The following is a 27,669-nucleotide window of genomic DNA, read 5'->3' on the forward strand; positions in this document are numbered from 1 at the left end:
CCTGGTCCTTCCCATCTGAACAAGCTGTTAGGAAATAGATCTGGAGCCAGATTCTGGACTTTAGAGTCAAGGTCTGGGATATAATGCTTAAGGATTCCAGACCTTGCCTCCCATAGTGTATCTGGTCGAGGCCACACATTTATCCCATAAATCCTTATTGAATATGTGTGGTGTGCCAGGCATGGTCCAGCTGCTGGGGACACAGCCGGGAGAGGCAGACAAGGTTCTGGCCTTCATGGGGCTTCCATCCTGGAGGTGGTGTCAGGTGGTGGCAAGTGCTTCTGAAGATCGGAACAGAAGGAAAGTGGGGGAGGTGAGGCTGCTTTATGGAGGGTGAAGAGGAAGCTCTTTCTGGAGAGGGGATGCCTGAACCATCAGTGTCGTGTGCCATCTGGGTCCTTGCCTTAGCAGATGGAGGGGCTGAAGAGCTCCAGGATGGGAACAAGCTTGGTGTCTGAGGGACAGCAGCGGGGCCAGAAGGTTGGAGTGGAGCTGACAAGCTTCGGAGCAGGGAGATGAGGTGTGAGCTCCAGCCAGGCCATGGTCAGGAGTTTGGATTTTATTTGAATTGTGTTGGGGAAAGCACATCCTAGTCCCTCTCACCTTCTCCTGTAAAGGTCAAGAAAGAAAGAGGATGTGGGCTCAGGTGCAGACCAGGTGGCATGGAGAGTACATGGAGACCCTCACAGAGGAGGGCCAGGAGTCCCTTGGCCTTTGGAAGGGGGCAGGTCCCTGGCTGCTGCCTCCTTTTCAAAGTTTGGCTCCTGGAGCTTGGGGTTTTCCCAGGATATAAAATTCTCTTCCCTGAAGCTTCAAGTGCTTCTCCTAAAAGCTAGTAGGTACCCTGATAAGGCTTCAGATCCCGCTGCAGTAATTTTTAGGCCCTGGTGGCCTTTTGACACAGGTTGGAATGTACCAGTGTGCCTCTGCAGGCTGCCAAGAAAAGACGGTCCAAGTTTGATGGGAAGGTGGACAGAGCCGGGCCCTGGCACAATGGCCAAACATCTCATACACCCAGCTCCTTGGACTTGGGAGAAGGTCAATCTGTCACCTTATCCAGGGGCCATGTTAGAACATTAAGACTAGTGGTTCTCAAACTGTGGTCCCCGAACCGGAAGCATCAGCATCAGCATCAAGTGGGACGTTGTTAGAAATGCTAAGTTAAAAACTCTGGAGGTAGAGCTCAGCTTTCCATGTTTTAACAAGTACTCCTGACGATTCTGATATTGAGTAGTTTGAGAACCACTGCTTTAAAAGAAAGCTGGGCAGATGGGTTTAAAAAATATCCTGCTTTAGCTAAAGCTTGGCTGTCGGTATAAAGTCAAACCAGAGCAAAAACAGAAACCTTCGGGGCATAGGGATATGTGATGCCAAAACCCCAACCAACCACTGAGCCTAACATCTGAGTTGTCACTTCTCCAATTCAACAGAACTCTGGGATGAAACATATTAATGAAGAATAAACTGTAGGTACTTCTCCCAAATAGGTTCCGAGCCCTTAGTTTACCCTTGGCGCACTCTGGAGGCTCTGTGGCTGTATATTCATTACTCATTCTCATGCTCAGCTGCTGAAGATACAAAGATGGTAAGACTCTCAAGTAGCTTCAATCAAGGAGAGGAGTGTGATTGTAAGTGAAACATTACAATGCAGGGCAGTAAATACTACAAGGGTGGGTTAGGGTGAAGGAGATATAGGGAAGGAAGGAGGAGCGGGTCTCAGCCCAACCAGGAGGAAGGAAACATGGGAGGTTGGCGAGGGTTAACCCAGTTTACCCAGTCTGGTGGCTGAGTCAAATCATGATGCATCAGATGGGAAAGCTCCAGCCCACATCCCTGCCTTCTCTCGGAGAGCAGAATTGACTGCAGAGCCTCAATGCACCCCATTGCCTCCAGTGTGTGCTTAGGCTGTGAGCCGGGAGACTGGAGGAGTAAGGGCACCACTGGCTGCCCCAGCCCCTGGTCGCTGACCAGGGGATCCTTTTCCTGATTGGGATTCTCACTGGCTGATTGGCCAGCTCCAAAGCTGAGCACCTGCTTCTCGGTACAGTCACCCCAACACACACTCTCAGACCTCCCTTCTACCACAGGATTCTGTCCATTTCAAAGTACTTTCAATTGAATAACGAAAGACTCGGAATAAATCCCTGTTTGTATAAGCAACAGTCCAACAACTCCAGGCCTTCACATGCAGCCCTAGTGATTCCGCTCATACCCACAGCATGGCCCACCTTGGATAATTCATTCATTTGAAAGTATTTATTCTGCCAGGCCCTGACCCAAATCCCCCTCATTACCGACTGATGGTTGATAATTATGCGAAAATTTTTAGCCTCAGTAGTAATAAAGAATGTAACAATGAACTACTATTTTTCACCTGTCAAATTAGCAATGCTTTGTTGTAAAGGAAACAGTGTGGGGCCTGTGAGATGGAAACCTATAGCACCATCATTAGTAACAGCGCCTGGTACATCCCTCTGGAAAGTAATTTGACAGTGTGCATCAGAACTAAATGATTCGACAGTTTATTCTAAGCAAGTTATTGGGGATTTAGACAAATATTTATATGAGCTACTATTTATTAAGCATATACCATGCGCCGCGCATCAAATTATCAAATAAATTATCTCCTCTAACAGCCAAGATGTTCACCAAAACATTGTTTTTAATGACAAAAAAATCAGAAACAAGTGACATTTGCAATAAGAAGGAATGCTTAACAAATTAGAGTAAGTCCACAGAACATAGTACTATGCATTAAAAACTGTTTTTTAAAAGAATTTTGAATGCTGCAGGAAATGCTCTTATATATACAGTAAGATTTTAACTTATAAAATACATATAATAAACATATATGCATTAAAAATAATGTAGAGATGGGGGCTCCTGGGTGGCTCAGTCGGTTAAGCCTCTGCCTTCAGCTCAGGTCATTCATGATCCCAGAGTCCTGGGATCGAGCCCCACATCGAGCTCCCTGCTCAGTGGGGAGCCTGCTTCTCCCTCTCCCTCTGCCTGCTGCTCCCCCTGCTTGTTGTCTCTCTCTGTTAAATAAAAAAATAAAATCTTTAAAAATAAATAAAAATAACAAGAGAAATAATCCAAAATACTATGAGGTAGAACGGGAACTTTAATTTTTTATGCTTTCTGTATTTTCCCAGTTTTCTACAATTGGCATGTATTCCTTTTATAATGAAAAGGTTATAAAAATTAAAACACACACGTGATTTCCCCCTGGGTATAAGAAACTCCTTATCTCATTGTTCCTCCAGACAGTTGCCTCCTGGTCAGTCCTGGTGAGTCACCCACCTTGTCTGTTTTTTATTTTCTCTTTGCAAAATGGACATGATAATCCTGGCCTTTCCACCTCATGAGACAGTTCTGTGTTGCCGTTACCTCCTGCTTGTACAACCCCAGGTGAATGCTAATTACTGTTATTACTAACACACTAATACTTTCTGGGAGAGGTGAGTCACAGTGACTGTGACATCACTATTGAGACTCACATGAGGAAGGAATGGTCTCCTGGGACAGGGTTTCCCATGATGCGTCTCTTCCCAGAAATCTTCCTCCTGTGTTAGGTGTCCAAGAGGCGCAGGAGGGAGACTTGTTTATCCATCAACTATTGCTGGTACCAAATGACTGCAAGCCTCGGCAGCAGACCACTGAGCCTCTAATCACACACTGCAGGTCAGCGGCGTTTCGGCTGATGTTGGCAGGCATCAGCAGGCTTGGGCTCCAGGCTGCCGTTTGGGTCCAGGTCTGTGCCACATGGCTCTCATCCTCCAGGGACCAGCAAGCTAGCTGGGGCATGTTCTTCTCCTGTCAATGGCAGAGGCACAAGAGGTCACACCCAATCATACCAGCACATTTCAAACCGCTGTATGCGTCGCTCTGCTAAGATCCCTGGCCAAGCCCAAAGTCTCAGGGCAGAGAAGTGTTCCCTTCTGAAAACTGTAGGGAGATCTGCAAAATCACACGGCTAAGGGTGTGGATACAGGCAAAGGTGGAGAATTGAGATCAGTGACTTAACATGGTACTAGGACGGTTGGGAAGCTGTTAGCCCCCTGCCCATCCAGACCGAAGGAGAGGAGGGATTGGAAGTAGGGGCTGTGCCTGTGCTACACCCCTTCTTCACTCATGAACAATATTTGTAGGGGGCTGGGCTTGGAGCTCGATGGGTCTCTCACCTGGGCCACAGTGCAGGCGAGCATGAAGGCAGGACTCTATGCCATCCATCTGTTTCCCTCATCTACTTTATTTCCAAACCTGCAGCCTGGAGCCATATTTTAAATGCTTTTTAATTGGCAGCATTCCTGCCTCTTGTGTTGCCATGGTTTTAAAAGGTTGTGTGTATTTTTATCATCTCAAGACCGCATCTCAAGCACTTCTCTGGTGTGTAAACATCTTTAGGACTGGAGTCCTCCCTGGGAAGATCAAATGGATGTGTCCCCAGGCCGGCCTGGAAGCATCCATCCGATGGTGGGGTCTATTGCCTGCGATGGGGGTCCACCTACAAGGATAGCACCAGAGGAAGCTTCTGCAGATGTGCGTGATCAGGGCTGAGGAGATGCCCCCACAGAGAGAGCAGAGATGGATAGTTGCAGAGGCAGAGCCTAGCGTTGGGAGCTGGGAAGCAACCGGCCATGCACGGGACCTGGGCTTCAGGGTCCCAGTCTTAAAAGTGACTAACAAGGCCAGGCAGGAGGGCTGAAGGACCCAAATGCAATCTGTGACCCTGAAATATGGGGCCCAGCATAGGCCCCCTCACCAGCAGGGAGCCTGGGTTAAGATGACTCCTTTTAATTGGAACCACATGACTTAGCACAACCACAAAACAGGAGTCTCCTTTTCCTTCTGAAAAGAAGCAAAGATGTAAGAGAAAAATTTGACCTAGTATAGAATTCTGCCAAATAATGGTGGAAGCAACAAAGATGTCCCTGTTGGCTTTACACCTGCCTCGCAAGAGCTCCCTGTCACCATCAAAAGCAAGGGTTGAGCTTTAGTCTAATTGTGAGAAAAATCATCGGATACTTCCCCCAACACTTGACCGGCACTGCTCAGAACCATCAAGGCCATCGACAACAAGGAAGTCAGAGAAACTGCCACAGTCGGGAGGATCCTAAGGAGGCCTGGGGACAAAATGTAATGTGGTGTCCTGGATGGGATCCTGGGACAGAAAGAGACATTAGGTGAAAACCAAGGAAAACCATATAAACTATGGACTTTTGTTAACAATGCATCAATATTAGTTAATTAATGAGCCCCGCGTGGGGCTCCTCGCTCAACACAGGGTCTGCTTGGGATTCTCTCTCTCCCTCTGTCCCTCCTTCCACTTTCTAAACAAACAAATAAATAAAATCTTTAAAAAATATATTAGTTCATTAATTCCAACAAATGAACCAGCTAATGTAAGATGTTTATAAATACCGGAAATAGGGTATAGAATGTACTGGAACCTTCTGTATTATCTTAATTTTTCTGTAAACCTAAAATGGTTCTAAAAAATAAAGTCTATTTTAAAAAAATCAAGAGCCATATGCACACACTTGGAAGCCAGTTTGCCTTGGGTCCAATCCCGTCTGTCCTCACCTTGAATAAGCCACTTCACCCTTCTGTGCCTTGGTTTCTTCATTGTAAGATGGGAATAATTACAGTAGCTCCACTTGTCCTGGGGACTAAACTCTGGAAGAGTGCCTGGCACCAAGTAAGTGCTGCTAGGGCTGCTAATACATAAAACTAAAGGTGTGAGTCCACCTTACACATTCTATGGAACAAGAAGAGCACACACTAGCTGAGTTTTGTTTTTCTTTAAAAAAAAAATAAAACCACGGAAGGAAACAACAAGGGTTGGGGAGGTTGTGGAGAAAAAGGAACCCTTGTGCACTGTTGGTGGGAATGTAAATTGTTACAGCCACTGTGGAAAATAGTATGGAGATATAAAAATATAAATAGTAATACCATACAATCCAGTAATTCTACTCTTGGGTATTTACCCAGGGAAAACACTGACTCAAAAAGATACATGCACCCCTATGTTTACTACAGCGTTTTTACAATAGCCAAGACATAGAAGCAGCTCAGGTGTTCATCAGTAGACAGATGGGTAAGGAAAATGTCACACACACACACACACACACACACACACACACACACACACGAATATTACGCAGCCATAAAAAAGGATGCGCTTCTGCCATTTGAGACAATGTGGATGGACCTAGAGGGTGTTATGTTAAGTGAAATAAGTCAGGGAAAGACAAATACCATATGATTTCACTTTTAAGTGGAATCTAAAAGAAAAATGGATAAACAAAAAGCAAAATCAGAACTATAAATGCAGAGAACAAACTGATGGTTGAGTGGGGGGCAGTTGAGCAAAATGGGTGAAGGGGAGAGGGAGATATAAGCCTCAAGTTACAGAGTAAATCACAGTTATAAAAACCCAAGCATAAGGAATGCAGTCAGTGATATTGTAATGGGATGTAATGGGACAGATGGTAGCTATACTTGTGTGAACATAGCATCATGTATAAACTTGTCAAATCACTAAGTTGTACACCTGAAACTCATGCAACATTGTGTGTCAACTACACTCCTATTAAAAAAATAAAACAAAAAACAGGAGCATGCTTCAGGCTCACTCTGGGCTCCGCTATCATGTAAACCCTGCAACCTGCTCCCTCCCTGCAGCACGGCCTGAGTTCTGCTCCTTCTGCCCTTCGACTGTTTCCCATCCTTTGCCAGGTTCAGATGAGATGCCCCAGCCTGGAAACCTCCACCAGAGTTGTTATCAGCACAGGCAGATTCACTGCCTCCTTCTGTCCTCTCTCTTCCTTTAGCCCTGGGAACATCCTACTCAATCCAGGATCCAGCAATATTCCCAGATACCCCAAATCCCAGCACCCTCCCCCAGTGCCAGACCACCCAGCTGCCTCTCCTAACTGCACGGACACTCATCCAGCTCTAAGCACCTTGGGAAGGAAGGGCACGTCACCACCCAACAGGATGCTTGGGAAACGCGTGTGTTCCTTATTGCTCAGGAAGAGGTCTCCCTCAAGAACAATCCTGAACTCTGTCCAAATGGTTGAGAGCTTGACACAAGTCATCTTCCTGCAAGCATCTGAAAAAAGCCTGTGTCCAAGCAGAATCAGATGCACACATCTGCTGTTTCCTTCAGTCCAGAGCTCGGGTTCCTGGAGCTATTTCCTGCTTGCACTCAGGGCCACGCTCCCTCTCTGGGGCCACGAGGTAAAACGAAAGCCAAACACTGCTCCACCGTGGCCACCACTGCAAGTCTACAGCTACAGGATGAGGCCGCATCTCCCAGTACTATTCCCTCATGGGTTCCCCCACTCTCTACCGCAGAGGCCTATTTTTTGTCCAAACTCCCGAGACACTAGCAAAAGGGCTTATTCAGATGACACTCATTTTACAGGTGAAGAAACCGGGTCCTTCTGAAGACAAAGAGATTTCAAGCATGTTTCCTGTTTGGAGAAGGGGTTGCCATTCCCCATCGGGATACCTTCTATCTGGGCTTAGCTCATTTTCTTTGCTTTTCTTTGTTCTGCATCATGCCAGTGGTTGGCAATGACCTACATAGACCACATGCCTAATAATAACATGGGCTTTATTAGCACCTAACATTTGAGAGCCTCTGGGGATTTGGCAAAAGCAATATTTACTAAACCATCTGCTTGTTGCAAACAAACCCTCACACCTCTGGGGCAGCCTTAAAGAGAAGAGGATGCTGGCTCGGAGTACCTGACACAACAGCCACTTGACTTTTTTTTTTTTTCATTTTTTAATATGGAAATCCTGTCCATGGCTCACTTGCACGGGGTGCATATTTAACATATATAGCAACTAGTATGCTCAGGCATTGACCAATCAGAATAGATGTTGGCCAGGGTACCCAACCAAGGGCCCTACGCCCACCTCCACCCCCTGTTGGCCAGGCAGTGCTCCTGAAGCTGCAGGATTAGAGGAAGGTCCAGGGAGTTCCAGAGAAGGAGTCTAGGTGGTCAGGGCAGTGGGACAATGGCTGTGCCACGTGACAGGGAAATAATTCAGTGTTTAAGCAGTTGACTATCAATGCTAAATGCACACATACTCTCAATTCCTAGAAAGTACAGATCCATATCACATGGCTGAACATAGACTTGTCCCTAAGCATACGTGATGGTTGATTATGGCAGGCCAGGGAGCAGAGGTGTTTGGATTCAAGAGCCTTGAAGGTTTCATTTTAATACATCCCACCTCCCCTCTGGCCACTGGAGCTAGAAGTGGAACTGGAGATGGGTTGGGTAGACAGATGTAGGAAGTGGGCATCAGTGACAAATGATAGCATGAGATGGTCAAAGCTGGAGAAGCCAAAGAGTGTCCCTAAGACCAAAGGACAAGTGTAGAGTTAGACCTGAGAGACAGGACAATCAAGGCAGATGCTGGGAAGGTCTTACAGGGTTCTAGAGGGTCAAGAGGACCAGAGCATAGTGAAACAAGGGAGTCTAAAACCATTGCTTTGAAAACTCTACCACCCTTGCCTTGGGAAGCTTAGCTGTGGTTCAGTTTAAGGAAGAGGTGGAGCTATTCAATACTTACCTAATAACCTGCTGGTGAAAAGGTTTTCACGAGTGTTTGCAGCTAGCTCACATAGCAAGTTCCTTCTAGAAAGGTTGTTCCAAATGCCAAAACTGACATGTCAGAGGCCTTCCTCATTCAAAGGGCTACTTCCCACTGGGAAAAAGCATGATTTGGATGAGTGATTCTTTCCATCAGAGTCCAAATTCTTTATGACTTTGGCAATACAGAAATTCCAACATAGTCATTTTCAAATGGGCTGGAAGGCCACTGGTGAGATGCATGAATTCTCTGATGGATGCAAATTGCTCTCCAAACATGTGAGTCCTTACTTCTGCTTGTCTGAGTGAATGCCACACAATCCTTCAATTGTCGTTTATGAAGAACTCGTCGCTTCTTACCAGTAACTTATTAAGTGAATGACAAAAGATGACCGAATTTGGAATTTGCAAACCAAAATTAGTGTGTGACTAGAATATTTTCACTCCACATTCTATCCCAGATTCTGTCATCCATGCCACCTGTGGCAACTTGCAAAGCCCCTGTTCGCATGCATCACCGTGCGTGGCCAGAATGCCCACACTGAGGAGGAAGCAGGCTCTGTTATCGCTTTCAGCAGTTGTTGCTACTGTTATCCACGCACTGCAGTTGGTTACAGATTATCTGATCTTCTCTCCAGGATTTAGGATTCCATATCCACCCCATTGGTAGTTGGGGCCTGTAATTGTCTAATAACTAGATTGCCAACTATGCCTACATTGTGGTTCAGATAGGAATCATCGATGCCCCTACTGCAAAAGCAAGCGTTTACGTAATGCCACTCCTCTCCCTAAAAAGTAAGCTTCTTGTACAGTGACAGTTTGTACAGTGACACTGTTGCAAGCAAGTCGCATCTTTTTTTCCATTGGAAAGTATAAAAGGGGAGAACACGTGCACAGGGAGGCCTATCACCCCACCTAAGTGGCTTGGAGTCAAAAAATGTCTGAAGGTTATTGCTTCTCTCCAGGAACGTTTTTTAAATGTAAATTAATTTTTTAAATAGATTATAAATTCCTGTGACTCAAAAGTCAACACAATACTGAAGGCATAATTGAGACATTTCGTTCCCACTGCTTCCCAGTCTACATGGATCCTCCACCCCACACCCTAGAAGTCACCACTGTATTTGTTTCTTGTAAACCTTTCAGTGTGGCTTTATGCAAATAGAGAGTATTTTCCTCAAAAAGAGAGGTTTTAAATATTTCACAGAAAATTTAAAAATTTTCACAGAGCTCCCCTGACCTCACATTAAAAGGAAATGTTAAATAAGGTAGACAAATTCAGAAGTGACCCCAGGAAACTGAATTTGCCTCTGAGGTTTATCTTCCTATGACTGTCAGCAGCAGTGACCTTTTTAAAATATACTCGGCTCTTGGGAAAACAATAGAATAGTTTTTCCCTGGCTCCCTGGCTCCTCTGCGTCCTCCTGGGTCAGAGTCTCTGACAAAGGCCCGCCTCCATCCCCAACAAACTCACCCGTCTAGAGGCCTATCACATCAGTGCCTGTGGGAGTGGATTGTCATGCATACAATATTCAAGGAAGAAGTGGCTGGCTGGTTCAAATCAAGTTTCTTCCAACTGGAAACAGTCCTTTCAAAATGGATTCAGTAAAGAAACTTGATTCTGGAGCATATCCCAAACATGCAACAGCCAACCTATTTATATGGAGTGTGTATCATGTGCCGAGTGTTATGGCAGGTGCCAGGAGAAGGGCGAGCAGGACACAGTCCCAACCTCACAGGCCTCACAGCCTCAGGAGAGGTACAAGACATCTTAGTAAGAGACATGAGGAGGGGCCCCTAGCTGGGTGGAGAGCTCAGAGGCTTCATGGAGGAGGCCTCAACCAAACTATGACAAGAGGGGCAAGAAGGCTCAGCCAGACAGTGACTGGGGGCCTGAGGTGGCATTACATGCTGAGGCCTCGGTGTGCGCAAGCCAGTCATTCCTCCTCTCCAACTGGGACCTTATGGAGAAAATCCTGGAGATAGAAGGAATGACTTTAATGGAGGTGTAAGGGCAGCAGGAGTTGGAGGTGTTTGGGAGAGGGTGGGGGTGCGGAATCCCTCACATCACAACACATGGACATGGGCCTAATCCTACTCTGTGCCAGGGCCGTGGGGGGGCGGGTACCAGGCAATAGTCAGGAAATTAAATGTCTTCCCTCCTCAGGACCCCAAGTTTATTCCAGGCACTTCATACATGCTTTGGAAACCTTAGAGAATTTCGAGGGAAAGGCCCAAAATGTCAATGAGTCAGAAGGTAAATCAATCAGATTCCCAACAGAAAAGCAGATGGCACTTTCATAGCAGGATGACCTGGGGAGGGGTGGGTGTGGGGCCACAACCAGTGGTAGGGTGGCTGGGGCCTCACCACTCTCTGGCCAAAAGGAAGGAGATTGGGGTAGTTAACAGAATTTGTGGGGAGAGGGTGTCTTGTTAGGCCCCTGGGTCTTGAGAGGAGCAGTGGCCTTCAGCAGAGGTGATCTTGCAGAGAGAGCGCCAGGGGCATAAATTCCTCAACCTCACTCTCTTTCCTTCTGGCAGGCCTCCCATGTAGCTGAAGCCAGCCCTAAGAGAGGGCACAGGGCCTGCCAACATGGTGCCAGACACAGAGCAGTGTGGGGCAAGGACCTGGAGGGGCATAGGCAGCAAGAAGACAGAAGGAAACCCACCAAAGCCTCGCTTGACTCAGCGCAGTGGGAGACTGGAGAAGCTTTCTTCTTTTCTTTATGCTTTTCTCTATTTTTCTAATATTCTCAAAATGAGCATATGTGACTTCTGGAGTTGCAGAAAATCTGATTTTTAAATTTAAAAGGCCAAAACACCAACCACATCAACAACCATAACAGCAACAAGGAATGTGTACCAAGGAGGCCCCACTGGGCAGTACAAATGCCTTTATTAATTAGAGCAGAAAAGGGAGGCCTCACAAAAAATTCTTTCCCACTCTGAACAGCCAGCTGACCCTTTCCCACAGGATACTGACCACAGCCAGAGCAAATGTGACTGGCATTCTCAACTAAGTGCTTGGGAAGAAGAGTCACTGGACCCTGAAGAAAGTGACACCCAAGCCCCTCTTGCTTCTCTGAAGTGAAGGTTGTGTAGAGGTAGGACATGACCAGTGCTTGCATCCATGGCTGGGGGTTGTGGCTTTGACCTGCTTCACTTCCAGAATGAGCCACGGGTCTCTCTGACTTGTGGCAGGGGAGGAGCCCACAAGTGCAGGGAAGTTAACGCCCCGTGGGCAATAAGTCCAGGTGCCTTGTTTTAAAGGTGCATAAACTGAGACTGAGTGAAGGGAAGGGGCACCTTCATGATAGCTGGTCAGTGACAGAGCTGGACTAGGGATTCTGTCTTGATGGCTTCCACAGCACCCAGCTTTGCCCACAGTAGGCTCTCAGTAAGGATGTTTTGCCTGATTAAATAGAGACCATAACAACACAACACAATTAACAATAGAAGGTTCTAAAACTAGGTCTTTTTTTCCCATATGACTGATTTTAAGACCCCAAAGTATTATTTGAGAAAATGAGTACCTATGAAGGAAGACAGTCTTTTGTGTCCCAGCAATACATTTCCATATCGGTGGTAAAACACCGAGCTTACTATCTCTTAGCTCTTCCTTCAACATAACGAACCCAAGTGTCCATGCAGGTAGGTGTACATGCAAACAGGTGTGTGTGTGCTCCATATTGCTATAGATAAAAATAGCTTGTGAGCTTGGAAGAACAATCTGCTTTAATTCTAGGAATTTGAAAAAATGGTTTGTAGTGAAGAACAGAATCTCGGTTTTGAAAATAATTGGCATTTCCCCCCAAGCACAAATATTTTAAATATTAACATAAGTGAAATAACATGCAGAGGCAACTCCTCCAGCCCAAGTCCTCATGACTACAGGAATCCATTCCTTCTCTTCTCTTCCCACTCTCTCCTGGGGGGAGCTGTGACAAAATCTTCAGGATTGCCAAAGTTTGAAAAATAAGCAAACTGGCTATCAGGTAAAAATATACAAAAGATATCCATACCCCCTATTTTTGTGTAGAGAGCAAGGAAATATTTTTTATTAGAAAACTGGCAAGCAGAAAGCTGGTTGAGTGAGGAAGATTCCAACTGCGTGGCTAACCTGTTTAGCCAGGACCAGATGGTTTGGAGGGCTGGTGATGAGATCCAAAGTATTCTCTATCTAGGTCAGTGTTGAATCCAGCCTAGGTCATAAATAACAGAGAGTGGATTGGTCAGATGTGTGTTCAGAAGCTGATGGAAGTGAGAGTGTTCTGAGATACAGATATATTTGACTTTGGGTCTTATTTGTCTCCTTTTTGGGCAGGTTTTGGTCCTGAGTTCTCAGATGGAGTTGCTGAGGAAGGAAAACTTTCTGTATAGGATAGATCTGCAATTGTGGTTCTTTTCCAAAAGACTACGGAATGTTATTGACTTTTCAGAACTTTAAAGAAAAGCACAGTGTCATGGCCCCTGGATGGCTCAGTTGGTTTAACTTTCAACTCTTGATCTTAGCTCAGGTCTTGATCTCAGGGTTGTGAGATCAAGCCCTGTTTCGGGCTCCAATGCTGGGTGTGGAGCCTACTTAAAAATATTTTTTTTTAATTTAAAAAAATGTTAGAAAAAGAAAAAAGAAAAAGACAGTGTCTAGTATGAACCAGAACATGGGGAATCCTCTCGTACATGGTAAATGAGTGTAAACTATTACCACTTTTCTCCAGATAAATTTGACCACATATATAAAAAAAACCCTTAAAGTTGCACAGTACTCCACTTCTAGGAATTTATTCTAAGGAAATAATCAAGGATGTGCCCTAAGATCTTATTTATATTAAAAATAAACATAAAAATAACAATTTTTTTTTCAAAAATAGAGCAATGAACTAATCTTATTGCCCAACAGTAGGGGATTTTTAAAAATGATGGTGCAATGTAATATCTTCAGCCAGTAGGAGCAATATTGCAGAAATGTATTTATTGTCACAGAAAGACAGAAAGCTGGTTACAAAGTAGTCTGACCTCACATTTGCTTCTCAAAAGCTTTTTATCCACACATGCATATGCAGGTGTTTAGAAAGATGTATGAACAGTCGGTCACAGTAATCTTTGGGTATTAGAATAAGAAGCACGTTTTGTTTCCTTCTTCTAGTTATCTCTGTTTTCTAAACTTTTTGTAATAAACAAGAATTTACTTTTATGTTTGCTGTTGAAAGGCTACTTAAAAACAGAAATTAAGAGCTCTTCAGGAGGATTCTCTGTAGTGGCCAAAAGGTAGGATCGTGGAGGTCTAATCCATGGAAGAAAAGAGGTATGTGAAAGGAATGTGCGACCAACTCTGTGCTCTTTCAAGGGAGATGTGATGCTAAGGCCCTGAGTCCCAGACTCGATTGGAATGACCCCGCAATGGAGTTGAAAAGAAGCCTCTGTGGTCCTCGCACAGCAATGCAGGGCTACCGGTGTGCCTTAGAACTGTCAGGCTGCACCCAGCCAGCACCCTAAGAAGCAGCCTTTCACAGGTCAGGGCGGACCAGAGTAGGCGAGGGGGAGGGGGAGCTCCTGGGCTGGAACAAAATCCAGGCCACTGGCATCTTTCTTAAAAGTTACTCCTCTTGGGTTATTCCTCATTGATTTAAACATGTAATTTCTTAATCCCTCAAGAGCAGTCTTTGAAAGTATGGAAGGAACCCATATAAACATCAAGAGAGAATGGAGCCAGCCAAAGGCGGATTTTTTTTTTCAGCTTTCTCATTCCGAGGTGTTTCCTTCTACCAATAGATGTCTCAGTGCTGGGGGAGCCTAGCTCTGAATGGACTCTCCTTTTTCCCTTTGTCCCTCTGAGGTCTGGAATAAGTGTCCTCCCCCTCTTAGCACTTGCATGTCCTCAATTAAAGTGTGTACAGCGACTGGATCTAGGATGGTAAATCCACCCTGGAATGCTCACATGAGCTCAAAAAGCAAGCAAGGCAGCAACCCAACCGAGGGTTCTGAGCTTCCTGGGTAAAGGCAGGGCTGATGTGCACAGCTTTCCACACAATGGGCTCCTGGGTTCTGGCACAGCAGACTCAGGAGTTAGGAAGACACATATATTTAGAGGTGATGGTGCCCAGAGCTGAGACACTCACAAGAGACCAACACAGGCATCCCGGGGCCAGACTCTACTTAGCACCTCTGGGTGTTACAGAGCAAGGGTTTTGGGACAACACAAAGTCGATTCTGAAGAATTTGGAGGCCAGGGGCACCGTTTATGGAGCTGCTTTGGATAACTGACAAACTCTTGGGGTCTTAGTACCTTTTTTTGTAAAGTGAAAATAAAAAAACTCAGGGAAGTTGTAAGAATTAAATGAGACACTGAGGTCCAAGGGCCTGGACAAGTCTCACAGAGATGTGCAGCACAGGGCTGAAGAAGAACCCAAGAGTCCTACCCTCTGGTCTTCCTGGGAACAAAGCCAGCTAATCATCTCCCCCAGTATCAGCCCTCCCTTCTTAGCTGGGCAACAGCTCCCTGGAATAAAGCTTGCGTGGCCCAGCCTCTCCTGTAGCTCACCGTGGCCATGAGAGGATGTTCTGGCCCGTGGGACCCTCCATTTACATGGGAGTGTCATGCACGTCTGGTGTTTGGGGGAGGAGTGGGCCTCTGCATCCCCTCCTCTTTCTCCTGGGCCACAGCAGAAACTAGATGGCTGAAGCTGAACAGTCAAATCATCATACTGGGCTGTGAACCAAGGATGGCAGTGATAGGGCAGAAGGGGCCTGGATCAGCTTCCCAGAGCCACACCAGCAGCCCAGATGCCCCAGCTCCGGATTTATTTACAGGACTGAAAGATAAACTTCAGTGGTGTTTAAGCCACCATTGTTTTAGATTTTCACTCATTCACGGACAGATCCAGTCCTAACTTCAACATCACTCGTGCTATATGTAAAGCTGTGAAAGTAATGATTAGCAGCTTACCACCCTAATAGTAGTATTCCACGTTCATATAAGCCCTCACACCCCCCCCCACATCCCTTTATATCACACAGTCCCCGACTGACCAAGCTCTCTTTTGTCTATAGCAAGTCCTCATGCACAGAAGGGTTTCCTTGCGATGCAAGGAGCAGGGCTCTCTGTGGGCACCCAGCACAAGAAGACCCCAGAGTCACTGAATCTACCCGAGCATCAAAGACAGATTATGTTTACAAGGGAGAAAGCAAATGCATATCCACATTCCGCAGAGTGGGGGCAGGAGGCCGTAATATTCTGAAAGCTTTAAACTCCAACGTTTCAGAGACATTGTTCAAGAGCCAGAAAGATCTGCTCATAAACTTTCAGGAATGATTTTTTCCCCTTTAAACAGATTTACTTTCTTCCCCGCTTTCCTGTTTCTGTTTATTTTATAAGGGACCCCGATATGATACAAGAAGCATGTTTTGTACTAACTTTTTTCCTACAGATTTTTGTCTCTGACAGTGTTTTGTACCCCAAAAGGGCTATTTTCTCAGCTACAGCTTCTTTGAAGTGGCTTATTTCCTTGCTAGAAAGAATTGCATAGTTTATATTGGTGGTTGCTTGGCTGGTTTGTTGGGGTTTTGTATGTGTGGTGAAATATACATAACATAAAATTCACCATGTTACCCATTTTTAACTGTACAGTTTCCCGGCATTAAGTACATTCACCTTGTTGTACAACCATCACCACCACATATCTCCACAATTTTTTCATTTTCGCAAACTGAGACTCCATACCCATTAAATAACTTCCCACTCCTCCCACCCCAGGCAACCCCCATTCTACTTTCTGTCTGGATGAATTTGATTTCTCTAGGAACCACATGGAAGTGGAATCACACAATATTTGTCGTTTCGTGTTTGGCTTATTTCATTTGGCATAAGGTCTTCAAGGTTCATCCCTGATGTAGTGCATGTCAGAATTTCATTCCTTTTGAAGGCTGAGCAAAGATACTCTGCTGGGTGGCTACGCCATACTTTGTTTCTTTACCCATTCATCTATGATGGCCCCTTGGGCTGCTTCCACCTTCCGGCTATTGTGAATAATGCTGCTATGAACATGGGGATACAGAGGTTCGGTTTTTGAGGACCCTCCATATTGTTAAGGCTTACTTCAGAAGGAGAGCATCAGGGTGTAGTTTTTCCAGGAGTGGGTAAAACAATGGTTCCCAAACTGGATGACGCATCAGAATTACCTGGGAACTCTTACATGCAAATTCCTGAGTGCCCCGCTTTCCAACACTATTAAATGAGATTATCTGGGGGAGGAGCTGGGAATCTTGAATTTAACACAAGTTTCTTGTGCCACTCATCTCTGGGGTGGCCTAGATAGCCATCAGGGGCAAGGAGAAGGGTTCCAGCTGCCCCGACAGCATCTACTACACGCACCCAAAGGGAGACAAGCTTTGTTAGACACAGGTCCCACCCTGCTTTGCTCTCCACGTGTGGCAGAACCTTCTCATAAGAAAGTGAAGGAGCCACGAAAGCCGTCTTCCCTGTCTGGTGAGGAACCAGAATAAAAGCTCTCCCTACTCAGGACTCAGCTGCTTACCGACCAGACCCTCCTTGTTAATCTCTCAAAAGTGGGCAGAGAAGATTCCTCGGGGACTGTTTCTATGCACTCTTCCTGAGACAGGATCTGATTGGCCCTGTTTTTCACTATCCAATACTGAGGGCTGTTATTTGACAGTGCCTTGGGTCAAGCTTTCTCATAGGTGGTTCGGGTTCTTTCCACCTAGCCAATCAGAGCGTTTACCAGGGATTTCCGGTTCAATGCTGGAGGGCAGGGTCACGTGACATACGGTTTGGCCTCTGTGCCAACAACATGCACTTCAAGGAGTGTTTATAAGGGTCTGTGGCTGCTCCCGGACAGGCACTCTTCCCCAAGGAAGGCTGGGAGCGTAGCTTTCCTCCTTTGAGCACCAGGATTTTTTTTTTAAGTTTCGTTCTGTAGCTTGCTATAACCCCATTCGTATTGAGTTTTGAAACTATAGGAAAATGGAAGGAGGAAAAAAATTGGCCCAATCCCACTGCCCAGAGTCTACCGTTTCTGTGAATTCCTTCCTTTTTTCTCTGCATGGTTTTTTTATGTGCTCACTTATCATAAGTATTTTCCCACGTTATTATAAACTCATACCTGCATTTCGGTGGGTGCATGGATCTACCACGGTTTACTCAATTCTTTTCTTACTTTTAGATATTTTTGGTTGTTTCCAACTTTTCTCTTGAAAATGGCATTACAATGAACGTCTCTAGACAGAAAACCTCTTGCAATATTTTCCCTTAGGGCAAAGGCCAAGACATAGGACTATTAAATCAAAGTCATGAACACATTAAGGCCTTTGATATGTGGTCCATCTAATTTTTGAAAGGATGGGTATCAAATTGCACAACCATGAGCAAATACAAAAATGGGCACCATTACCTAGACCCTAGTCTAGTGGTTGGACGCTGAGTGATTTTGCCCTCCGGGGACATCTGACAATGTCGGGAGGCATTTTTGGTTCTCACAATGGGAGGGATACTCCTGGCGTCTGTTGAGCAGAGGCCAAGGATGCTGCTAAGCGTCTTGCAATGCACATTATAGCTATACACAACAAAGAATCATCCGGCCCAGAATGTCAATCGTGTCGAGGTCGAGAATGCTACTCTATTGTAACCAGCACTTGGATCACAACCCATTCAGAGAGAAAAAGACAGAATCTTATCGGTTCAATTTCAGGGCCCAGCTGTCAGCTGCTGTTGTTTCTGTCAGTGCTACATGATGTCAATTATGAAAACCAGTCTAAACATCAGCTCAATGTGTCCTTGTCCAAGATTAGCACCCTGCTCCAGAATCAGATTTCACCTTGGCCAACCCAGGGTACTACCTGAAACACCTCTTACTCTGGGGCCCTGAGAATTCTTACCAGTCAGCTGCCCATGGCTCTCAGTCCAGACCACTCTGTTCCATCGGAAACATTCCAATACAATTCAAAACAGGGGTCCATATGCTCTGATTTTGAGAAAATTTCTGGGATCCTAGGCAAATTTACCCATACATCACTCCTTCTCAAACCTACAGTAGCCCCTGTACAACATACCCAAACCTTAGGACTTTGAAGACAGGAATTCAAGTCACAGATCTAATGTGTGGTAGAGATAGCTAACTCTTCCCAGTATCTATTCTCCTGTTCTTCCATAATAATAGAAGCTCCAATTTTTAGCTGGTCAATGGCTTCTCAGAATAAATACCTCATTTCCCAGACCTTCTTGTGTTTATCCAATGGCTTGTAAGTGAAAGTGTTGAGTATGACTTCTGGTGGTGTCCTGTCAGAGGCAATGCACCCTTTTTTACTGATGGCATAAATAAATGTGGACATGCTGGCTTCCTCTAAAGCAGCTGTCTTAGACCATAAGGTGAAAGTCAAGTTTGGAGGATGTCAGAGCAACAAGATAGAAGGAGCCTGGGTCCCTGACGATCATGGAGTTACCGTGCCAACCCGTACTCTTTACCACCAGGCTTCATTATATGGGAGAGAAACAACCCCATATTTTATTTAAGCCACTGTTATTTTGGTCTCTGTTACCGCTGAACCTAATCCTAAGTGACACGTAATCAAACTTCCTCGTTTGAAAGATGAAAATGCAGGCCTGAATGGACTATATCAGGCTTGGTTCATGGTGCCTTTTCTGCCAGCTGTCTGGGAGTTTGCTGAACAAGAAAAAAAAAGAATCATTTAAGAGAAATGGTGTATTTTGGGATACCTTATGAGATTGAAAACACAAAAGAAGATAAAAGATTTGAATTTGGAAGAAAGCAGAGGCTTCAGAATATGTGAGATGAGATTTGGGACACAGTAAGAAAAGGGAAAATAAATCATCAGCCCTGATTTTTCAGGGTTAGATCTCCTGAATCTGGGAGTAGTTAAAACTCTAACGACACTCTTGTTGATGTAATGATCTGTTTTTAGCAGTCAGCATGTCTGAATGCAGAGACTGTTTATAGAGCAGCATAATTAATAGATACTTCATGGAAGTGATTGTTGCTGGTTCAATTATTCTTTAAGAGATTGGACAGATCAAGAGACTGCTCTGGAAAGAGAATCACCCTTTCTTTTCTCCCCTTCAGGATAAGTGAGCACTCATAATTTATTAAAATTATCCCCTTGGTTTCATTTCACTCACAAAGGAAATATATGCACCTTCTTTGAATATACAGACTTATTTCTCCTAGAGTCTAGCAGGTAAAGAGAAAGATAATCGGCATCCTATTGAGTTAGAAGAAAGCTGTGTCTGCACATTGCCTAAGCAACCAGTCACTCAGGACAATTCTGCCAAAACATCTGTCGACTCTGTGAAAAATCCATCTTCCTGGTTATGTGACATCCCTTCTGTTTGCCCTTCCCAGATTGAGTAGCTGAATTTCTTATTTTCTATTGCCTATATTGGCTTCCTAAAGACACTGCTGCAGGTAAAGGTTTGACTTCATAGAGGAAGTCACCTATCTTTAAAACTCCCACAGGGTGACTTCCCTCATGACCATCAGAAAATGCTCTGCAGAAATAAGCTTCCATTGCCCACTGGAGGCTGAAGGCTCAAATGAAGCCCAGTCGCTGGTACAAGCAGAAACAATTAGAAAGAGGACCGTTAATTGGCCTTCCCCTTTTCCTTCTTCTCAGTGCCCAGAAAATGGTTTTTCTTGGCTCTAGAACTAAGTAGAGTGAACACCTGGTCCAGATTCGCTTGGATCCTTCTTCTCTAAGCAACTAATTCTTGATGGAAAATGTGCTTATATCGCATAGGCCCACACCAAAGAGAAGGAAAAGCTTCCGTTTATCCTGTCTCTTTGATTTCATTTCAGCCGCTGGAGGCAAAGTCAGCCCAGGCGTGCTTCATGCAACACTTCACAGCAGAGAAAACAGTTAGGTCTAACTGTCTGCACTGTTATCATAGGGCAACAGAACCTTGGCAGCAGCCTCTTGAGCAGGTTGCTGTGACTTTGAAGGCTGTTTGCATCACAAAAGAGTATCTGAGCTGCACCAAGATTCAACCTACAAAACATGTGGGTGACCAATCCTGTGTACATCCACATTTCTATGCAGTTACTCTTCTCATCTGTGCCTGGCCCACTTTCATCTACTTCTCTCATACTCCTTAGTCTAGCCAGTTCCAGCTTCATTTGAGCTGCCACACCCTGGTCCTATCTGCTAGTTTAATCCCTCACTTCAACCAGTGGTGTGCCAGAGCCAGCTCCCATTGGCTTAAGAAAGCCAATTGTACATAGCTCTTCAAAATGTCATGTTCAATAGCATCACATTGGTAGCTTGAAATCAGGCATGGTAAGGGTAATTACATCACAGAAATCAGCAAAATCTATAAGAACTCCCCCCACCCTGACCCAGAAAGCTAGTTAAACATTTACCACCACATGCTGGATCTATCCCTTTTGAAAAGGGGTAAATATTTATCCATTTATCATTGTCAATGTAAAGAATACACCACATTAAAAAATAATTAAAAAATTAAAGAATTTTAGGCTAACCTTAATTGGATTCTGGTTTGAACCAACTAAATATAAAAAGATATTTGGAAAATTTTGAAACCAAGTATACATAATATTAAACAACTAATGTTAATTTTTTTAGGCATAAAAATGATATTATGGAAGTATAGAGGGGAGCTTCCTCAACCTGATAAAGAACATCTACAAAAAACCTATAGCTGACATCATTACTTGAGAGAAACTACAAATTTTCCCACTAAGGTCACGAATGAGGCAAAGATGTTCCCTCTTCATTTCAGCATTGTACAAGAAGTCCTAGCTAATGCAATAAGACAAGTAAATGAAACACAAAGGATACAGATTGGGATGGAAGAAATAAAGCTGTTTTTATTCACAGACGACATGGTTGTCTATATAGAAAATTTGAAAGAATCAACAACAACAACAACAACAACAACAACAACAAAATCTCCTAGAACTAATAAGCTATTATAGCAGGGTTGCAGAATATAAGATTAACATACAAAATTCTATCACTTTTCTATACATCAGCAATGAACAAGTGGAATTTGAAATTAAAAACACATTACCTATGGCAACTATACTTAAATTTAAAAATATTTTTGAAAAACACATTATCATTTACATTAGCACCCCCAAAATAAAATACTTAGGTATAAATCCAAAAAATATGTTCAAGATCTATATATGAGGAAGACTACAAGACTCTAATGAATGAAATCAAAGAACTGAATAAATAGAGATATTTCATATCCATGGATAAAAAGACTCAATATTGTCAAGATGCCCATTTTTCTCAACTTGATCTATAGATTCAATGCAACCCCAATCAAAGTCCCAGCAAGTTATTTTGTGGATATCAACAAACTGATTCTAAAGTGTATTTGGAATGTCAAAGGACCCAGAATAACAATACAACATTGCAGGAGAACAACTCAGAGAACTGAAACTACCTGACCTCAAGGCTTACTATAAAAACACAGTAATCAAGATTGTGTGATTAGACAAAAATAGACAAAAGAATAGACAAATAGATCAATGCAACAGAACAAATAGTCCAGAAATGGACCCACATAAATATGGTCAACCAATCTTTGACAAAGTGGCAATCCAATGCAATGCAGGAGAAAAAGTCATTTCAATGAATAGTGCTGTAACAATCAGACATTCATATTCAAGAAAAATATATCTAAACACAGACCTTATGCCCTTCACAAATAAACTCAACATGGATCACAGACCTCAATGTAAAATGAAAAACTTTAAAACTCCTAGAAGCTAACACTGGACAAAATCTAAATGACTTTGGGTATGGCAATGACTTTTTGGATACAGCACTAAAGGCACAATCCATGCCTTATAACTGAGAAGCTGAACCTCATTAAAATTAAAAGCTCCTCCAGGGATGTACGGTATGGTGACTAACATAATATAATAAAAAAACATTAAAATAATAAATAAAAAAAATTAAAAGCTTCTGCTCTGCAAAAGACTCTGTCAAGAAACTAAGAAGACAAGCCACAGACTTGGGAGAAAACATTTGCAAAGGAGTTATCTGATGAAGGACTGCTATCCAAAACAAATAATTCTTAAGACTCAACAATAAGAAAATGAACAATCTGATTTTTAAAATGAGGAAAAGATCCTAACAGACACCTCACTAAAGAAGATATACAGATGGCAAGTAAGCATATGAAAATATGTTTAACATCATATAATCATTAGGTAATTGCAAGTTAAAACAACGAGATACCACTATGCACATACATATAAGAATGGTCAAAACCCTAAACATTGATAGCACCAAATGCTGTCAAATATGTGGAACAACAGGAATTCTCACTCATTGTTGGTGAGAATACAAATTGGTACAGCCACTTGGGAAGACAGTTTGTCAGTTTCATACAAAACTGAACATATTCTCACCATACAATCCACCAGCTGTGTTCTTTGGTATTTACCCAAGTTAGGTGAAAAGTTATGTCCACACAAAAACACACACATGGATATTTATAGTAGCTTTATTTATAATTGCCTAAACTTGGAAACAACCAAGAACTACCATCCTTTGGTAGGTGAAGGGATAAATAAACTGAGTTGCACCTAGACAATGGAATATTATTCAGCACTAAAAAGAAATGAGTTATCAAGCCATGAGAATATATGGAGAGACCTTAATGCATATTACAAAGTGAAAGAATCTAATCTAAAAAGGCTACATACCATATAATTGCAACTATATGATGCTCTGGGAAAGGCAAAACTATGGAGACAGTAAAAATATCAGTGGTTGCCAAAGGTTAGGGAGTTAGACAAGTAGGCTGAGCATACAGGATTTTTAGGGCAGTGAAACTATTTTGCATAATGGTATAATTGGGGGATATATGTCATTATACAGTTACCAGAACAATAGAATGCACAATGCCAAAAGTGAATTCTAATGTAAACTACGGATTTCGGGTGATCGTGATACATCATGTAGGATCACCAATTGTCACAAATGTACCACTCTAGTGACTTTCATAATGGAGGAGTCTATACATGTGTGGGGGCAGGAGGTATATGGGAAATCTCTGCACTTCCCACTCAATCTTGCTGGAAATCTAAAACTACTCTAAAAAAATAAAGTCTGCTTTTAAAGAAATGGAATTATGGTTATGTAGGGAATTGTTTCTGTAGTTTAAAGAAGTATTGAGGGATTAAATGCCATAATGTCTGTAATTTACTTTAAAAACACTTCAAAAGAAGAAATGCAGCAAATATGGAAAAAATGCTAACAATTATTAAATCTTTTTTTTTTAACAATTATTAAATCTTAAGGATGGATGTATGGAGGTTCATGCTACTATTCTCCATTTCTGTATTTTTGAAATTTTTTGTGATACAAAAAAACTTCCAGCCGTGGAAGCTATGAGTTTGGACAATCTCAGGTAGAACTGTTCATATCCATCCCCTAAAATCGGGGCCTGTATTACTCGAAAAGTTGTAAACCTATTGGGTTGTTATCATCCCACTGAAAGCCTATGATAGCACACATTTGGATTGTGCAGAGTTGGCAGCTGGCCAGGGCTGTGCCGGCAGCTGGCCAGGGCTGTGCCGGCCCCTGTGCGCACGTGGGACTGGGCTATGGTTAAGTCTTGCAGTGGGCAGAATGAGGCAGGCACCCACTAGCAGGCATTCCGGGCTTTCTCAGTTAACCTGGAGACAGTTGAGTGCAGTACACATTTCACTATTCAACTTTTGTGCTTTTTGTAATTGTATAGACTGACCGAAAACAACTGTTTTTAATGACCCCCCCATTTTGTTCAATTAAATGATTTAGTTCCCACTAACTGCGTTTGGCATGGCTATACAATTCTCTGAGCAGCAAATACTGTTTAATCAAAATAATATTTTAAAATATATATTTTCTTGTACTAACGCCTCCCCCTTTTCTTCAAGGGGAATCCTTTGAATCCTTGGGGAATTTTAGGGATCTTACAAATGGAAAGAAAAAGAGTTAACATTTAGCTTCTAGCATCCAAACTAGGATTTTATTTTTTGTAAAGATTTTATTTAATTATTTATTTTAGAGTAAGAAAGCACGCAGCACAAGTGTGGGGTGGGGGGTGGAGGGGTTGGAGCAGAGGGGGAAGGAGAGGAGGAGGGAGAGGGACAAGCAGACTCCGTGTTGAGTAAGGAGTGGGTCGCGGGGCTCAATCCCATGACTGGGAGATCATGACCTGAGCTGAAACTGACTGAGCCACCCAGGTGTTCCCAAACTAGGATTTTAAAACAAGAAGTGTCTTTAGGGAAAAAGTTTTGTAAGTCCTTCTATCCCTACCCTTTAGGGAGAATGTCAGTCCTGGTGGACCTGAGGGTGACCTCAGCCTTTTAGGTCACAGAGTCCTATTCAATCAGGAAGAGGAAGGGGGCCAGGGAGAGAGAAGCCAGTGTTGAGTATGTGTCCTAAACACTGCCTCTCAGCTCATGTAGTGTGTCAGTTGAATGGAGAGAAAGTGGGGGCATCACTTCGGCCCATGTCTCATTTGGGACCCTGGGAGGAGATGACCCCATAAGCTCCCAACCTTCCACGGGAAGCCACATCAGAGAACACTCAGAGGCACAGTGTGATCTAGCAGAAGGAATTTGGTTCTTACGTGATTTAGAAGCTCCCCCCGCCCACCAGTTCCCATGTACCCTCTCAAGGGACAATGAAGCTGAATTGAGAGCCACTGGAGCTGCTGGGTACCCCCTGGTGAAGGTGAGGTGACCCCAGAGCAGAGGAGAGTGGGACAGACACTCAGGAGACTGTGTTGCCAGCTGAAGCAACAGTGGGCCAAGTCAACCTGAGAGAGACCAGTTTGTGAGTGACAGCCCCGACACCAATAGGACTCCCAGACCCAGACATCACAATCCACACAGCAATCCCAGCCCACTCCTCCATGGCTGAGATTGGCCCTCACATCTATCCAACCATCCCACTCTCCCTCTGATACCACAGGGTCCTGTAAAATACAGCCTTCTACCCTGTATTTACACATCACCTCAGAGGAGCAGAAAGTGCAGCATTTTTCCCCCAAAGACTTAGAAAGACTATGTCAATGACTGCATTTAACCATATGCACTGGACTATATAAACATGGCTGCTCTGCCCCTTACCCTGCTGCCCAACAGGGCGGCCTCTCCTAACAAAAACTGAAGGCTCCCTCTTCCTTTGCTCATCTGAATGCAATGTGAGAAGAGCCAAGTCGTGCTAGAGCCCAAGTTTGTTCTGTGGCACGTCCTTCTCCCAAGGTGCTCATGACAAGAGTCTCACGACCAAATAAACCTGGGAACAGTTCTATGCTGAGTGCCCCTCCTGGAGCTGTACAATGCACTTTGACATATTGAGGGTTCTGAAGGTTTCGCAGTGAAAAGCCTGTTGAATCTTTGTTGATCTCAGCGCCATGCTTGGCCCCCACTCTTTCCTTTGGATAATTTCCATTAATGTCCCAAAGCACATGTGTTCCCATGAACACGCTGGAACCTTGTTCAGTGGAAAAGAAAGTTTGCTTGGCTCACCTATGGAAAACCACATTTAGGCTCCAATGGGCAGGGGGAGGTTATTTTCACCTACCTCCTTGCAGTAGAAATGAAGCATCCCCCAAGCAGGCGCTCTCAGTTCCCAGGTGGCTCAGGCGCACGATGCAGACACTTTCCAGCATTTCCAGCCCCTTGTCAACAGACACATTTGTGCGATGAGGGTCAGGTATACCCTGCATGCAGGACTTGACTCTAGCTGATTCATGGTTTTCATTTTGCTGCCAGAGACAAGTTGTTAAAATGTAAACACATATTTTTGGTTTTCCTTCACAAACCATTGACTGAAGTGGAAAGAACACTGGACTAAGTGAGGAATGTAAAAAAACCTGGGTTTGAATCTCTGCCTGTGCAGCCCAGTTCAAGTGTCAACAAAACCGTCAAAGGCAAATGGAAGCAGCCTTGGACCCTTCACTGAAAACCCTCCCAGAACAGGATGCCGGCTTCTCGAATTCCTTGGACATCCTTGCATATCACTCCCATGGCCTCCTTGCCATCTTAGCCCTCCCTGTATTTGTTCCTCAGCCTAAGACCTAAGCAGTCCTGGATTGTACCTGGTGTTTCTGGGGCCTCATAAGAGCCCATGTCCCAACTCCCATCCCCTTACCCTTGGACAGCTATTGATTTAGGGCTTTTCCCCTCTCCCCTGCTGTGGCCTGATGACTTCAGTTGAACCACAAGGCTGAGACCAGACAGTCTGTAGCCTTGAACATCCCATTGAGCCTTAGTTTCATTCCATAATGACATTAATAAAAGCTACCTGTTTTGTCTGCCTTGCAGGGCTGTTAAGAGATGAAAGGAATAAAAGTCGACCTAAGTCTGAGGTTCTGTGGAAAGCCCAATAGAAATGTTCCCTGTTATTATCTGTTTTTATACAGTTTAATTTTTGATGTTACACAGTATCTTTAATGACTCTCCAAACAGCCAGTTTGTTATCTGTTTTCTCATTTAAGAAAACAAAAGGCTTAGTGAAATATTTTTCTACTCAGAAAAATCTCAAATACGGAAGGAGGGGGTCAGTGTCCTCAGATACATACCATGAAACACCACTGTGAAGAGGACGCCTGGGCCTGCACAGACAGGTGCCTCCTAGACCATGTTCTTGCTCCAGTCTTTAGCTACAGATCAAGTTCCTGTTCATTTGGGAACTGCTGACATTGAATTTTCACTGGCTTCGATTTTCTGTTGGCCTTCATTACTTCCTTCCTCCCTCCCTGGCTTCCAAGCTTTTGTGATGTTGAAACCTTTGGCACACAGGGCTGCTGACATACCTTTTGTACACCAAGCTAGTGTGCTCTACTTTTAGAAGTAAACACAATCACATGTTGTTTTAAGGAGCTTCTGGAAACCTCTGGGGGAACAGATTCTGTCCAGCTCTGACAGATTTTGAACAGAAAATTTCCAGTTCTTCCAACTTACCCACATATTAGTGGAGTATCTGCTCCAGGCCTGAGTATCAACAAAACCATCAAAGGCAAATGGGAGCCAAACCTTGGACCCTTCAC

The 27,669-nt window shown here is 44.0% G+C and overlaps 1 long non-coding RNA gene across 1 annotated transcript; it reads right to left on the reverse strand.

Moving 5' to 3' along the window:
• Window positions 1–2,644: 2,644 nt before the first annotated feature.
• Window positions 2,645–27,312, reverse strand: LOC125282044 (uncharacterized). Its single transcript, XR_007189162.2, has 5 exons — window positions 27,202–27,312; window positions 26,202–26,385; window positions 4,185–5,164; window positions 3,501–3,816; window positions 2,645–3,038 (listed from the first exon to the last, which is right to left on the reverse strand). It is a non-coding gene; the product is annotated as an uncharacterized LOC125282044 (long non-coding RNA).
• Between the last annotated feature and the right edge of the window lie 357 nt (window positions 27,313–27,669).

The sequence above is a fragment of the Ursus arctos genome, unplaced genomic scaffold (genome assembly GCF_023065955.2).
Source record: "Ursus arctos isolate Adak ecotype North America unplaced genomic scaffold, UrsArc2.0 scaffold_20, whole genome shotgun sequence".
In the NCBI taxonomy this organism is placed as follows: domain Eukaryota; kingdom Metazoa; phylum Chordata; class Mammalia; order Carnivora; family Ursidae; genus Ursus; species Ursus arctos.